The sequence below is a fragment of the Argiope bruennichi genome, chromosome 3 (genome assembly GCF_947563725.1).
Source record: "Argiope bruennichi chromosome 3, qqArgBrue1.1, whole genome shotgun sequence".
Lineage (NCBI taxonomy): Eukaryota > Metazoa > Arthropoda > Arachnida > Araneae > Araneidae > Argiope > Argiope bruennichi.
The window spans coordinates 90,755,461-90,770,196 of NC_079153.1; the positions used below are offsets into that span (position 1 = coordinate 90,755,461).

General features: G+C 26.0%; 1 protein-coding gene across 1 annotated transcript in view; it reads left to right on the forward strand.

Annotated features, from left to right (window-relative positions):
• The window catches only part of LOC129962609 (collagen alpha-2(IV) chain-like), a 90,779-nt gene that overhangs the window by 6,542 nt on the left and 69,501 nt on the right, over positions 1 to 14,736 (forward strand). The gene's annotated exons all lie outside the window — the stretch shown is intronic.

Consider the following 14,736-nt stretch of genomic DNA (forward strand, 5'->3'; position numbering starts at 1 on the left):
TCACCATTCATGCAGTAAAGTGTTGGCAACCCTATTAAAAATCATTCGACAGCTGATAGTTTAGGGTTAGTAAAAATGGAGCGTTACATGATAGAAGAACGGACAGCAATAGTTAATGGATAATTTAAATCAGACAAAACACACACACACACACACACACACACACACACACACACACACACACACACACACACACACACACACACAGTTTCTTTTTTTAAAAATTGTTATATTTTTATTGAATTGTAAAGCATAAAGGACAGGGTTATAATAAAGCATAAATGACAGGTTCATAAAGGACTCCTGGCTTTGCTGGCACATTCGCGCTCTTTTGTAGAATTTTTCTATGACTTTTTGCATAAATGCGGCTGAATTTCGTTGATGCAGCGTTGAATTTCCTTCTTCAATGCACGTGTGCTTCTGGGCTTTTTGGCATAGACCTTTGATTTCATATAATCCCATAAAACGAAATCCAATCGTATTAAATCACACTGTCTAAGGGACCAATTTTCAAATTTTCGAACTGTGGCCGTCAGACTTTCATTATTTTTGAAACAACAATGAGAACACGTTGTTTTATCGTGTAACGTTCCTTTTTATCTAACCTTAAACTATCAGCTGTCAAATGGTTTTTTTTAATAAGAATGACAATATTTTGCTACACAAATGATCGCAAATTCTAATTTTGTATTAATTTGGGCAACCCTTTATTAATTTCAGTGGTTTATATAGCTCATTTGCGGGAAATCAAACATATAAAACAAAGTAAGTGAGGAGATTTATTTAACATGTTTAGAAAATCAAAAACAAATTCTGCATGCAGAAGCTTTGCTATGTATTTCCATGAAAGGTTTTTATATACGACTTTATTTACAAATTTTTCCATAAGGCCTTTAATTTTTTTTCTCAGCTTAATTTTATCCCATTAACTCTTATAAACATGGGGGTTTATTTTCTGACACACTTATATAAAACTATTTAATGCATGAATTTTTAAATTTCTTAAAGAGGAAATCTATTTTTAAACTTAAAAAAATATACTTCCTTCATTAAATAGTCGAAAAATGAATCCCCATTCGTTAAATAGTTTGATATAAGTGGTTCAAGAATTGAACCACTGTTCTTGAACGAATTAAAAAAATTTGTATTTCTGCGTAGAAATGCATAATTCAATCATAATTTGAATAATTTGTGAAATTAACACACTCTTTTTTTTATTTTAGTTTTAGTTTTATTTTATACTAAGAACAATGCATATAAACTCCTTTTTGAGACATTTTTTAGAAGCTCTACAGGTTTTTCAAATCTTCTTCCTCCCCTTTAGAGATAATAACTGAATCTTTTGTGTTACAATGTATAAACAAACCCCTTTCTCGTTGTGCAGCTGGTCTGTTACATTCCCTTTTTGTCAAAGTGCGAGTATGCAGAATGGAATGGATTCATGCTTGCATCACAGTCTCCAAATGCGACATGCCTAATTAATTTTGTAATTTGTGTGATATCTTGTAGGATATAAAAAAGACGTAATGGCAGTATGAGATATCTCCCAGCTATACGATAAACGCAGTTATATATATCAAGCAACACTGACGTATTCGTCCTCGAATGCTTTTCATAATTTCATTTCTTATAGAAAGTTGAAGCACACTGTATATAATGGCATCTTGTAAACATTTAAATTGGGATTTATTATCTTGATAATCATTTGAATTCTCTTTTCAAATCCATACACTATCTTTATTTAGAATTATGAACTTATTTAGTCCGAATTTTATTTAAAATGAAATTTTAGTGAAATTTAATAAAGTTTTTCTATATTTGAATATAGGCTTCGACAGAGTTTTAAGTTTTTTTTTTTATCATACATAATACTCATTATTATTATTTGAAAATGATTTATATATATATTTTTTCTTATTTCATTTCTGAATTACTAAATATTAATAATTTTTTACCGAAAGGCGTAGAAATTTCATATTGTTGTTCATAGTGCAAAAGGTGTCATGTTAAAGTTTCATTTGTTTGAAATCTACTAATGGGCACCCAGTCATATCACCAACGAATGCCAAATCGTCAGTACCAAAAACTCTAAGGTATTTGATCTGATCAACAGAACAAACACAACTGAAAAATTTTCTAAAGTAAAAAAATGAATTCTTTATTTAGAATGAAATTTTTTTTAAAAAACTTTAAGTTAATCTTTTAATTTCTCTCGCTTGGTACTTTATCTTAGAAATATTTACGACATTGACTATTTGACATCTGTTGACGATATGAAGAAATATTGTGTAACAGAAGAAATATTGTTAAACAGATGTGACATTTAATGGAATTATTGATATGCGAAAGTTGTGAATTGCGATTTATCGTTTATGGTTTATCAATGTATCGTTACTCATCATTGATTATATCGTTTACTTAAGTGCATCATATTGTTAATTACTTTTATTAATTTCACTATTAATATTAATGTCTTACTCTACAACTTTTTAACTTTGAAATTAACTGAACATTTCACGAGAGGAATAAAGATACAATGTTTCAGAAAAGCGTAAGCGCCATTGCATGATATACGAATTCGTATTCTTCGTATGCTATGAAGCTCATTTTTTGACTTATTCTAGTCAATATTAATTTAAAATTATATCGCTATGAATATTAATTAAATTTGGAATAGTGTCTTTTTATTTCAAATGAAAGAATTCTTTTATTGAAAAGTATATCTTTTTTTTAAAAAATATTTTCTGTGTATAATTTATTGACAGTATATTTTCTGAAAAATGTATTTCTTGAGTAGATAAATACAATAATCAACTGAGAAATTCACTGAATATTTTATATTAAACTTGTAAAAACCGTATTCACACTATCACATTTGCCATGTAATATGTTAGAACTAAAAAAAATAATTCATTTCTGAATTTCGGTAATTGAATTTGAATTTTATAAATTATCCCCTCCTCCGAGTTCATTTATTTTTCAAACAATGGCATAATTGAGGAAGCTAAGTGGCTTTATTTTACTTTGAAAGAATATAAAAATATAAAATTTATCTCTAATAAAGTAAATTTAGCCACTAACAGCATTTCCTAATTCGATGCAATAATTTGCTTAAAATCTCTTCTTGTAAAAAAACTGACTAGATTAATTAATGAAGAAGTAACTTAGTACAATGCAAAATATGCTCACACAATGGCACTTGCATGATTGATTAATTTTTCCTTTGATTTTTAATTCTTTTGACCTTTTTATTTAGGATGATTCTGAAATCGTTCAATAAATTAATTAGTAGAATAGCTTACTCGCTTTTGACCTTTTGTCATTCTTCTTTGCTTGTAATTTTTTAATGAGCATATTTTGTAATAAAATTTATTTTTCCGGATAGTTAGAATTGTAAATAATTTTTGAATCAAGAATTAATTTAAAGAATGTCAAAAAAATATTTTTTAGGAACATCATTTTAAAAATATTTTTTCAAAACACTTTGATTGATGCATGAAAATTTTTAGATCACAATGTAACATTTGATTTTCTATTTTTTTTTATTTATACATTTATATTAATGACTTCAATGTTCTATGTGTTTCGTCATTTTTAATTGAAGGAAGGGGATGCTGCCAATAAATGATACAAACAAATCAAGTGTAATGCTGTCGTACTAATCTCTGCATTAAGATATGCACTTCGGTTATAGCTGTAATCTGAAAGTTGCACACGTTGTCGGGATGCTACTAAGTAGAATTGAAAGGGTTCGTAGGTAAATCGATTATAAATTACTAAGTCGTCGTAGTATAATAATCGATTATCGATTATTATATTATGTTTTATACTGTTTATCAAATTAATAAGTTTATAATAAATGCAGAAAATTTAAATTAAAAAAGACTAGGATAGTGTTAACACTTTATCAAGAATATTTGGCCAGGTTCTTATCTGCTTCTTTACAATAATAATAAGCATAGAGTATGTTAGAGTAAATATAAACATGGATTCTTCGCAATCTGAAGTCATAATAAATAAACAAATTTTCAAGTACATATATTTTTATAAAGTTATTAAGATAAAATGCTAACTTAAAATAAATCATCAAAATGATGATTCATTTTAAAACAGAGGTTCCCAAACTTTTTTTTCTCGTAGACCACTTTCAAAGTTTTATTATTTTCGGTAGACCCCCTGCTGCTACATTTCTACTGTATTCCCAAAACTTCTAAATAATATCACCCTAAATTGGGGGTGTTAAGAAGAAAAAAAAGTAACTCATTTTCTTGTGCCCTATTTATTAAAATAATACTTGTGGTTATACAAAATTATAAACATTTATTGTTACAAACACTTACAACTTGTGAACCCCTGTTTTCTTTTCATGTCTGTGTGGACCCCCGTGTGGTCTCCTATGGACCCCTGGGGGCCCACCTGGACCACTTTGGGAACCTATGGTTTAAGATGTCTTGGAATGCTATGCTAAAACGAAAAGTTTATTAAACCAAGTACCAAACTTTATATTGTATATTTCTCAGGGGTGCAAAAGGCCTTAATCTGCCGTTGACAGCTCAAGTGACACATCGGTAATCTGGATAATCGAAGGTCATCCTCTTTTCTCCCTAAAATCAAACTTAATTGAAATTTAAATGATTGTATATATCTTGTAATACTAAACATTATAAGTTGTGAAGATAATTAATTCTATATGTTCTTTGTGCACCGTTGAATTCTTTAAGCGTTATATGAAAATTTAACATAAAAACATGTCCTTTTCAGTAATTGTTTTAAACTGAAAAAGAGGCGATTGAGTATAGGCATGAAATAATTTGTATATATAAAAATATTTCTTTTTTTTTTCAATGAATTTCACTATTTCAGAAAATCGTTAACTTAAAGAATATATTAAATTTATATGCTTCAAGCTATTTTCGAACTGAGAGTAATTTTAAAAGCATTGTGTTTTCATAAATTGGTGCAGAGTAAATTTTTCAAGTATTTTCAATTAAAACACATGTTTAAATTTTAAATCATGAGCAAATTAAAACCATTAAAATGCAAAGCTGTTAGATGTTCTTTTACCGATAAATAACAAGGATAAAATTGAAGCATTTTATTAATTACTAATCTACGTTTCAAACTGCGTTTCAAAAAATAATAATAATCTATGTTTCAAATAAACTACGTTTATTTAACTTTATCGCCATTAACTTTTGTATATTGTTGCTGCATACGGAAAAGTACCATCGATAATTAAATACCTGTCAGCATTTTCTAAGTCGTTGAAAAATTATCCTGAAATGCTCAAATTTTAGATTTTAAGAGCAGAGAATTTTTTTCTTTTCAATAGTTGCAATATTTAGACCTATAAAATAATTCACAATGAAGTGGTAATTACAGATTAAAAATATTGAAAACAAACCATATATTACTCAGAGTATTTTTTGATTGCTAAATATGATTATGCAGATAGTATACGATTTACGAATGCACATTCCGTATTCTCTTAAGCATCCTTGTGCTAGAACATCAGTTAAATATGGAGATTTATTATTTTATTATAAACTATCATTTAGATGTTTGTTCCCAAGTACAATGAATTAGAAAATATGAAAAATATTCAAAGAATTAGGAAGCATGTTGTTTTACTGCAAAAAAAGTTATGATTGAATCCTAAATGGGAATTATTAAATTTATAATTCTGAAAAGAGTAATAACATTATATTTCTTACATCTGGTGAAGTAATATCCATAAATAATAGAAGTTTATTGTTTCTGATATACCGTTTAAATTGAATACTTCCTATCAATAAGTATTTTGTTAAAGGCGAAAAATATTCTATTTCTTCAAAATAAATAAATAAAAGTTAAAGATTCCTAAGTAATTTATCAAATAGTGCCTGGAAAAAAATTGTGCATATTGATAATTTTTTAACATGATAGTGTTTATAGATTCGCATAAATCGGTCTCTATATTGCTTCATGGAACATACATGAAAAACCTTCAACATTTTTTTGGATATAGAACTGCTGAATGAGACTCAATTTGTTTAGGCTGTAAATGCACAATAAATATGATTTTTCAAAATTTTAGATGGATTTTTAATTAAAAATTAATTTAATTTTTGTGTTCTTTCCTCAATAATTTTGGAGTTTGTAATTATAGAAAAATTATCTTAACAACATTAAAAATTAGCAAATAAGCTTTTCGGTGATGCTAGGTTTATTTCTGTATAATTTTTTCTCTTATTATAATAAATTGTTTAGTATATTTTAAGTATATTTTACAACAGTTCTTTTCATTTCTTTGATTCTTATATTTGTATATAGGTATATTTAATATAATTTTTTTTTCATACATTGTTGATGGTTAAAAATAAATTTTAAAAACCTAATAAAGACAGACGAATCAAGCTTATAGCGTTATCAAGTTACGATATTTCGGATTAGAGGTTTGACTTTTGTGTCACTTTTCTTGTTGGATGTAACCTAACCGTCATCGCGTAAAGTGATGTGTCTGATTCAGGCATAACATTACCAAGTTTGGTTATTTAAATCTATTATGAAATGAAAGTAGTAATTTATTAAAAAACATTCCGATACTCATAAATATATGAAATGCCCTTTTTTTTTAAATTTAATTTATGTAACGATAGACATTCAAAATAGAATGTGTTATATGGTGAGGAGGTTAAATAAGTTCATGAATTTAAATAATGTATTCCAAATGGTGTTAAAAATGTTATAAATGTTTGCAATTTGCTCTTTTATATTTGAAATTTAAATTATATTGAAGAATGTAAAGCTCTGCATCTCGTTATTTATATTATTGATGTTGCATGTGGTTTTAAAATTGATATAGAATGTTGAAATAATTTTAACTTTTAATAGAGACATTTTTTTTCTAATAATGGCATTTAAAATTTTGATATTGAGAATGATTTAAGAAAAAAATTCATTTTATTTATTAATTAAAGTGTATTCGATTTTTTGTTTAGTTTCTTAGATAAATAAGTAATTTACAAATCAAAACGCATTGATATAATTTGAAGTAAGAAATTGAAATATCTAGTTTTTTGTTCCATGAGAAACATTTGGCAGGAACTTACGTCAAACATCTTTTTAATAGTGTAGCAGTTGCATTACTCTTATCTTTTTTTTTGGATACTGGATGGCGATGCCTGATTAGGTCATCCCATATGTCATCCCATAGTGCATTGCGATTGTAATTAGAATGAGATGTGATGCTGAACTGTGAAGCCACGCCCGTGAATGTCTTGTCTTTGTGTTTGTGCTTGTTTAGTGTGTGGATGTGATTGTTAAAAGAAATGTTCCTAAAAACATTCGTCCTGTTGCTTCCTGCATGGATCATAATAATCTACATACCACCACAATAGTAGATATCGGCCCATTACTATCGAAAAATGGTAGTAATTTATTTGGTCTTTAAAAATATAATTTTATTATTTAGTTTTTTTTAAAAAATGTAATAAATTTGGTTTTAAAACCACATTATGTAGTCAAAGAATTTTCTAATTTTTTTTTTCTGGATTCTTATTTAGTGACATCAGCTCTGATTGGAGGTGATAAAATAGATATAAACATTAAAAATTTGTAAAAATTGCTGGCGAATATATTACTCAGAAATTCAGACGGTATTAAATTTGAATGATCGTTTATTACGAATTCGATAGCTCCGAATTCCTCGTCTTGATACCGAAATGAAAAAAGTTTAATTAATTTGTTTACGAATTTCTGTTAAATGCTCCATAGTTTCCATTTCCTATCTATTAGTTAACAGTTTAAATAAAAAATTTTCTATAATCGTAAAATGGATTTTTAAGAACATTTTTTTAATCTACGTTTTACTATAAATGGAATACGGTCCCTCTGTTATGATGAATATGGATTAAATTAATCTGGAATGTATTAAAAAGAATTGTATAATATTTTATGTATGCTTCTTTAATTCCAGTCTCTTGCAAAATTTTTTAATGATTTAACATTTTATTTTTCATTTGTTTATTCATTAGTTTTTCGGATTATATCCAATATTCACTCCTCCAACTTCCTAAACTGAATTTCAGAATATCTGCACTCTTTTTTTAAACCTTTGCAAACTGCGAATTCTTTAGGAAACTTCCTCCACAAGCATCTGCTAGCTGAAGGGGTATTCTTTTTTTTGAAAGAAAGCTTTATTTTGTGAAATTCAGGCTTCTGGTAGACAGATGTGGTGTATCTTGGTTTTGGATCTAAATCGCTGATCCATGAAGTTCGCAAATGTTAGTCATAATAATTTAAAGACTTCTCATACTGTTCTTAAATATGCTTTTAATTTTGTTTTATTGCAAAAGTGGGTTATTTTAAGACTATGTAAGATTAATCTTAAATTTGGAATAAGAATAATAAATTCAAAAGTTTTTATGCTAATCGTTTTAGAAGAGAATTAAATTACTGTCAGTTATAGTTCTACTTTAAAATCCGACAAGTAAAAAGAAAAATTCTATAATAATAAAAGAAAGAATGCCATTTATAAATTATATTTCATTATTGCTAACTAAACTAAATTTTTCAAATAGATTTTTTAGGACAGTTCTTCCCTGTTATGATAAAATTTGTTAAACTCCATAACAGACAGGTACTTCAAAACACAAAATTTAAATTAGCCGTTTCATGATACTGTAAATATTATTTGGAGATTTAGTATAAATTCTATAATAAATTTTGAATAGAAATGGTGAACCAAAAAGTGTAGAACTACAAAAATTCGTTATGTTACACTTTGTAACTAAATGTATTGCTTGTTAAATTACGAAAATAAAAATTTAAAAATAAACTGTAAAAAAATTTAAAGTAGTACCTGTCTTTTATATGCATTTTTAAAGTTCAGTTTTTGTTTTTTTTAAAATTAAGATAAGGACTTTTAATGTATATGGACATCTTTATTCATTAAGTATTCGAAACAAGCATTTATTTAATATTTCTATTTTATTACTCTGATATGCCGCTAGAATATTTATTTCCTTTATCTCTCTTTCTTTTAATTGTATGTTTATTCTATAATGACTAATATACGAGGCTTTGTTGGGTTGAAAATGCTTAATTAATATTAGCACTTTATAACTTGTCATAGAGCATATAAATAATTGCATTACTTCGATAAATTAATAAATATTTTTAATGCAAAAATACTATTATATCCAACGCTAAGAACTTAAATTCTCTTAATTATCTGTAACCTTATTTTTAGTTAAAATCAAAAGGCTAGTTGTACCAAGCGATTTTTACACCTTGTGGCATTTAAAAAAATGTAAAACTGTATCTGATGATTATTTATAAATTGTAGAAAGCTAATTTTGGTGTTATTTATATTTAAAAATATGTTTAATTAAGTATAGAAAAATAGCAATGTTTAGTTAATTTTTGCAAATCACCAGAGTAAATGTGAACTGTAATCGGTACTTTTAATTAGAGGATCCGTCTATTTTCCAAAATATTATATTAATTTTTCCCAATTTATTAAGTGCATATAAGCGCTGTTCACATATCTTCCAAATCACAATAATTTCTATCAACACTTTAATATCGATATTTTCATTCAATTAGAGTATCGATATTAAAGATAAAATAATTTATTCTGTCTATTGAAATATAGCTTATAATTAATAAAAAAAATAACTACGCCACTAATTATCTCTAAAGTTTCTTTGAATATTTATTATATTTCATAATATTTAATTGCTAAATTTGAAGGAAAAAAATTAAAATTATTCTGAATTTGGAATTTTGTATTTTACAAACTATACATGAATTTTATTTTTATTTATATTTATTCTTCTTTTTAATTTTTTAATAATATTTGTTCTTTATTCGTCATTCATTAAAAAATATTATAAATATTATAAAAAATTTATTATATATTTTAATTTTCTCTCTTTCACATTCTATTCTTATTAATTGCAAGGTATATTATTACATATATTCCTTATAAATATATTTTTAAAATTAAATTACAAAAAAAATAACATTAAAATTTTCTGGTTTTATATTTAAAAAATCGTTTTCTAAATCGATATCAATTCGGAATTTGGCAACGATTCTGAAAGTTTCAGTTTTTATCTTTATTTTTAAAAGAACGGCATTCCATTAAAATTTGCTCTTAAAGAGACTCGGGTGTTGAGATGTATAATAAATTATTTACTTACCGATATTTTTCTGAGAAGGTAAGAAATATCTGTTATAAAATTAATTCATTCTATATTATAAAAGTAAAAGTTTTTAATTTATCAGATTTGTTTAGATACATAATATAAAGTTAAAAATAAGAAAATATTTAACAAATTCAATAAAATAATTGTTTTTGAAAAATATCAAAAATATACCGAAATACTAAACGTTTTTCTTTTTCTTTTCTAAAATATTCTTTTAAGTATGGAGTATATGTGTTTATAACGAGATTTTGTTGCAAAATATGAATGTTCTTTTAAAAAATAAAATAATTAATTTAAGTATCAAAGTTTGTGTTATTTTATGAAATGAATATTCGAATATGATTAAATGATTTAGAATTTTTTTATTATATTTTGCTACAAAATTAAGAAAAAAGCTAATGATTGGATTTCAACATGAATGAAACGAGAAATGATATAACATTTAAAACCTGCCAATTTTAGATTAAAGAACTGCTGCGAAAATTGAAAAACATAAGTATTTAACATATAGATGTATTTTACATTGATAATATAAATAGGAGTTAATTACACTATTTAAATTTAAATAAGGTTACTCATTGCTTTTTGAAATACAGTGCTTAGTTATAAAATATATGGGTAATAATTTTTATATTTTGTTTTAGTTCAATATATTTAAGTAAAGAATATAAAATGAAAGAAATCATTTTATTATTAATGGATTTACAAAAACAATGATAAATAATCCTTTTTATTTATTTAAAATGCCATGTCTATGTTTTCAAATAAATTAAAAATGTATCTTTAAATTTAAAACTGGCATTTAAATGAATGCCAGTTTTAAATATATATAGACAGTTAAGTAATCCATTTACTTATGGATTACATGATCTTAATATATAGACAGTTATAAAAATTAGTTTTAACATATAAGAAAACCTTTCAAAGATAAAAACAGAATGCGTGTTTAAAGAAATTTTGGTATTTTTACTTTTGGATGAACACAAACAGAATTTGTTACAAAGGATAAAAGAATTTGTAGGGAATATTTTCAAATTAAATTATATAATTTCAGCAATATCTTTAAACACATCTGGAATATTTAATGTCTTTATATAGATAATAATTTCAGAGCGAAATTTTAAAATTTCTGTATTGTTGTTTATGTTTATTAATATTAAAATTGTTTCATTTGTTCCGTCTCATATAATACATTTTCTGTTTATCTCGTTTCATACAATTTCTAAAAGTTTTACTGAAATATTCTTGAAAAAATTATACATGGTGGTTCAAACATTCTTTCTTGTCATAGGGTTACTTGTCATACAAAAACTGAAGAAGATGCGTCAAATGTAAAAGACGATCGCTACACGAGATTGTTTATCAATAAATTAATTTAAAATAAATATAAAGTACAAAATACAAGTATAATGGAATGTAGCATTATAATAGCAAAAAAAAAAACATTGTTTTAAAGGAATAAAAATGTGAAAAAGCATTGTTTTGAAGAAATAAAAATATACTACGCATAGTTTTAAAGGAATAAAAATATATTACGCATAGTTAAATACAGATGTCTGATTCTTTAAACACTTTTTTTAAATGCTCCCAAGTTTTGTTGTGAATACTTTCTCGTACTAGCTATCATAACATCTACTATGTTGCATACGACTTGTAATGTCGCTATTCGTGCAGTTTGACTGCGCTATTATTAATTTGTATTCACTTAAATCTGAGATTAATTGAATCTGTGTTTAATAGCAACCGCGTCATACTTTTCTTTTATCTGGTTCATTGACAAAGAGCCACTACTGAGGTTTACATTTACACTCTCATGCTATATTGCGAAAATTACTTTTTTCTTTATATCGTACCTGCACTTAAAATTTGTGAACGACCTTTGTGATAAGTTTATAACAGGTATGCTGAAATATTAGGAGCACAAAACTATTATAGACCAAAAATGTCAGTTTTTGGACTTGACTGATACTGATCGATTTAGCCTAATTCGCCGTCCTGCTTCGTTGGCGCATAAATATGCGTGCCTATTTTAAAGAATAAGTGATCTCATTATTGGAATTGTTTATCACAAAATACCTAAATCCGCCATTTTATGTTATAGTACTTGAAATTGGTCTTTAAGAATCTATATTTGTTTCACGTCGTGTAAAGAAATTTGTATTGTAAAACTCTGAGTTAATAATATTAATAATAATAAACTGACATCCATCGATAAATAAATTATTTGAAGTATAGAATGAAACGTATACATAAACTTTTTTTCAATTTTAATTTAGAATTATAATGATTTTAACATCGGCGAATTTAGATATTTTAAAGTTCTAAAAGTGCCCATTATGAGGCTCCTTTTTTAAGAAGATGGCCAATTTATTTTCATATTTCAACATATTGAAAAATTTATTTATTCTTAATTTGTTAATGCTCTGTTTTAGGTTAAGATAAATGATTTATTATTAAATAATTTAATAATTTATATTAAAAAAATTATTACATTAATTTTGTGAATATGTATTTATCTGTGTAATATGACTCGAGACTGCCCGACAATTACGTTTGTGCACAATATTATTGAAATAGATGGTCGGTTTTTATAAATGTTCTTAATGAACGAACAAAACGTATCAAGTATAACGTGGCCAGTTATACTTGATAAAATGATAATATTATTCCATTATCTTATCATTCATGGAAATTATATTTTTACAAACTCATTTATTTGGTAACTAGTAAATTTTTAGTCGATCTGCTTACTGCTCCTCCTCTCCACAGCCTTGTGGACTTGGGTAGGTGCCTAGTTTATCTAGTTGGAAACCTGTCATTGAATTTTGATTTTAAACCAACGTTATTAAATAAAGAACGTTTATCAAGTCAAATTTTTATCGAAATATAAAAATAAGATTTAGTCCTTTTCTTTGGTTTAGAATTTTTTTGTCTCTGATACGAAAACACGATTGTGAAATAAATAGTAAAATAAATATAATATATCAGTAAAAATAAAAATATGTAAAATAAATAAATATAAATCAGTCCACAGCATCCGCTAATTTCGCGAATTCATGACTCAGTTGTAATATTTAAAAAAACCTCACTTCATATAAACAACGTCACGTAGGAAGCAATCTAGTTACAACCGTCAAAATTGCGTCACGTATCATCCGTATTCAAACATAAGAGTTCTTTGTGCCAAAGGAGTGAAATTTGATCTCGTATGATGTAATTCGGAAATAAGCTAACAAACAGCGCTTTACACAGCTAATAAGCGGAAAGAGACAGTCTTTAATGTTTCTTAGGGAATTTCCCTAGCAATAGGGTGTCTTGACCCCATTCACATTACTTTTTCCATAAAAATCATTATATGATATATAATTTTTAATTTTCCCAAAATATACTTTTATATGAAAAAATTTCTAGTGTTATTTTTTGTCCATTTTATGAAACATCAAAAATTATTTGGAAAATATAGTCAGCTGATTGGTAGGTTTCATGAAGAAAGGTAGTTTTATGGACGTGAGCTTGGCCAAACAAATATTCCCATGTTACAAAATAATAGAAAAAAACAAACAAACATTATCTCTTGTTTGATTAACATCTTACAATTTTGTAAATCCGCACCTTATCAAAACAGAATTTTGCTAGTAAACTTCTGTAATATAGCTGATTTTTATATCTCTCTTAATTTAGGATTTCTCACTGATAGGCTCTGTACGAATTGGTATACATGTTTATGTAATGTTAAAAAAAGGGCTTATTAGTATCTCTAATCATAATTTTACCTTCAACACATGTAAAACTATAATTAAATTAATTTTTGGTCCAAGCTTAAAAGTGTGGTAAATTATCAAGTGCCCTTGGATCAATGATTATTTTAGGCTGAATCACAATTAGCCATAGAGATAAGACAGCCTTGGCTATCTTGTTTCGTTTAAATTTGATCCGTGCTCCAGATCTGATTATAACCATTGGATATTAAATCTATGTCTTGGCTTAAATATTTGTATGCATGAATTTAGTAAGCAGAGTGTGAAGTCTGGTGCTGTTAGGATTATTTGTTCATAATTACGATTTTTATCCTTAATAGCTTATATGCAGTTTTAATTTAACGATTATTTCAATTATATTTTGGGCTTATACAATTGGTCATTTTTTAATTTTAATTTTAAGACTTTCTTGACTTATATGTTTTCGGAAAAAAGTAGAACAGATAATTAATTGTTAAAGCATATTTGGCAAATAAAATTCTTACTCCGAAAATATAAATCAAATGATTATTTTTACAGTATTTGATTATTAAAAATATTTGTTATTTATTTGAAATATCGATGATAAAATACTATTAACATTTATAATGATTGTCCCGGCTTTCTAAATGAGCTGCTGTTGCTCAAATCTTTGTTAACTTATCAAATTTGATTTTTAATTTTTATGAGAGATACAAGAAGAAAAAGTTTTTTGATGCATTAAAAGTTTGAGCACATTATGCCGATGAATTTCCTCATTTTAAATGTTTCTGAATACGAAAAATGTATTTTTGAATTACATTTAT